Genomic DNA, 2732 nt, shown 5'->3' with positions numbered 1-2732 from the left:
TCATTACAGATGGTTGTGAGCCACCATGTGATTGCTGGGAATTGATCTCAGGACCTTTGGAAGAGCAGGTGTTGCTCTTAACCACTGAGCCATCTCTCCAGCCCAAGGACATGCTCTTGAACAGCTTCTTTACCCAGACAGGAAGACTGGGAAGAGAGTCTTCTTCAACTGTTTTCAGCCCTAGCCATGTATTGAGAGCAGTGAGACCCCAGATCCTGAATTTCTTGTAATCCCCTGATCTGAGTGCCTACAGCTGCTCTGAGCACGAGACCTTCAGGAGTTCCTGATGTCAAGAGAGTGGTTTCTGGTGGGTTTGGCTGGGGCGTGGCTATCTCTATATAATCTGCCCCTGAACACAATAAAGGGGGCATTCTTAGGGGATTCAAGGATGACCCATGTTGCAGTCTCTTTGTCTGTGTGTGTTTGTGTATTTTAACCTCCAGCCCCTTGCCTGAAGCTCGGGAACTGGGTGCCAGCGCACAGAGCGCAGACACAGGGGCGCCGTGCGCGGCAGCCATGTATTAAGAAACGGAGGCTCAAAAACGTACAAAAGAATCCCAGCACTCTGGAGGCAGAGGTAGGCAGATCTCTGTGAGTTCGAGGCCAACCTGGTCTACAAATCAAGTTCCAGGACAGCCAGGACTACACAGAGAAACCCTGGGGGGGGGGGGGCAAAAAAAGAAAACAACAACAAAACAACCAACCAAAACAAAATGACGACGACAACAGCAACAACAAAAAACCATGCGAATGATACCAGTGTTCAGAGTCAGACCTCAGAACCGTGCACCCCGATAACTGGTAAATGCTGCCAGAGTTAAGAATTCGGAGGCAGAGGTAGGAGGGGCTCCAGGAGTTCGAGGCCAGCATGGTCCACTCAGCGAGCTCCAGGTCAGCCTGGACTGCACAGAGAGACCTCTCCAGAAAGACAAAATCCTGCTTCGCGGCTACCTCGGAGGTTACCCGTTTGCGGTGTGGGGGCGGGAGGCGATTGTTCTGTTCTGGAGGATAGAGCGCACCGGCGCTCGCACAGGGCGGGGAGCAGGCGGAGGAGGGCGGCGCCGCGGGGCTGGGGCCTGGGCTGCTGCTCGGCCGGAAGTGCCCGCCCGCCCGGGGCGCCTCGGCGGAGAACGCGCTCGCTCGCTTCCTCGCTTCCTCGCTCGCTCCCACGGCATCCGGACCAGGCACCCCGCAGCCCCGCAGGTAAGCGCCGCGCCTCTCCCGCAGGATGCAACGTGGGCCGCCCTGCTCGCACCCTCTCCGCTCCCGTCTCATCCTCCTCGGCTCAGGGTCACCTCCCCCTTCGCCTCCCTCTTATGTCTCTCCTTCTCTTCTCTCTCTCTGTCCTTCTCCTGTCTTTCCTTTCCTCTCTTAGTTTCCGCCTTCTTCCCCAGCAAACCCTGCTAGTGGCCCCCGAGGCCCCCGGATCGCCAGGCACAGGCAGCTGCAGCCGGCTGCCTGGGATGCTTCTTGCCGGGGTGGAACTACCGAACTACTTTTGCTCTGTTCTAGAAGCGCTCGCTGGGGTTTTGATACGCTTTCTACGCTGTATTTAAAAATGTTGGCAATTACTTTAAAGATGTAAGACAAGATTGGGAAACAATGCCAGTTTTGATGAGTTCTTTCTAGCATTTTTAGAGTGGTGAGTTTGGGGAAGTCACTACGGGCTAGCTGTTTCCAGGTGTCGCATTCGAAGTGTGTGTTAAACTTTCAAGGTTTGAGGCTTTCTTTGTCTGGTTAGGGGTCTCAGACCCCCTCCCCCCTTTTCTATACTGAGGAAGGTTCTTTAGAAGCGGAGTAAAATGCACGCGTTTTATGAGCTGTTTGTTCAGCAGTGATGGAACGAGTGACCGTGACTGAATGAATGGTCAGCTTGGGTCAGATTTGACAGTTGTGTTTCTGAAGGTGAGGGCTGGGGGCTGGGAAGCCACCAGCGGTACTGTTGGGTCTGAGTTAGCACACTGCAACTCCTGACTTAGAGAGCTGGTCCCCTCACTACAGGCAGGAATCATTTTCCCTCGCAAACAGAAAACGGTAGCCAGTTGGCTGTAGACAATCTTGTCAGGGTGGACCCGCCTGAAAGTGTTAGTGAATGATAAGTTGAAGTCTTAAAATTCGGAAAGAAATTATGTTGGTTTTCAGGCCTAATTCTTCCTCTTGGGGAATGATTTTTATATTTTGCACATTTAAATGAATGAATTTTGTACAAAAATAACAGAAATGTTGCTTGCAGGGAGCCTGTGTGTGTGTGTGTGGGGGGGGTGATGGGACCCTGTGACCTGTTCTGGCTGTTCGGCCTTGAAGTCCATCTGCTTTGTAATTACTGGTGACTCTCAGCTGGTGATTGGTGGGGGATGGGAAGGGTTTACATTTGTTTTTTAGGCCTAGGGCACAAAGAGTGTGAGCTCTTTTGGTGTGTTTCCATGGCCACCTCAGCAGGGAGGCCTGCAGTGTCCTGTGAAAGACAGGACCAGGGAACAAGGCCTGTGAGGGGCGTTTTGGAGGGCTGGGATAAGGGAGTTTGCTGGAAGCAGGGGCCTGAGGAGCAGCCGTTGGGAATCCTGGGGTGCCAAGGGGAAAGGAAGCCCGTGAGCCCTATGTTTTACCCTCAAATTTCTTTACATGGTTGTCATTTTTTTTCTTTAAAAAAATAAAGATTCCTTTACTTTAGGACCTAACATGAAAAATAACATCTGTAGTTTTTTTTTTTTTTTTTTTTTTTTTTTTTTTTT

The 2732-nt window shown here is 51.8% G+C and overlaps 1 protein-coding gene across 1 annotated transcript in view; it reads left to right on the top strand.

The window, feature by feature from the left end:
* The first annotated feature begins 1052 nt into the window (after window positions 1-1052).
* The window catches only part of Golm1 (golgi membrane protein 1), a 32111-nt gene continuing 30431 nt past the window's right edge, over window positions 1053-2732 (top strand). The window contains exon 1 of the mRNA XM_050144126.1: window positions 1053-1203. The gene's annotated coding sequence lies outside the window, so the exon portion shown is untranslated. The remainder of the gene's footprint in view (window positions 1204-2732) is intronic.

This window comes from Alexandromys fortis, unplaced genomic scaffold, assembly GCF_014885135.2.
Source record: "Alexandromys fortis isolate MF-2015 unplaced genomic scaffold, M_Fortis_MF-2015_v1.1 scaffold_1, whole genome shotgun sequence".
Taxonomy (NCBI): Eukaryota; Metazoa; Chordata; class Mammalia; order Rodentia; family Cricetidae; genus Alexandromys; species Alexandromys fortis.
The sequence above is the reverse complement of the archived record's forward strand: the minus strand, read 5'-3'. Positions and strand labels throughout refer to the sequence as shown.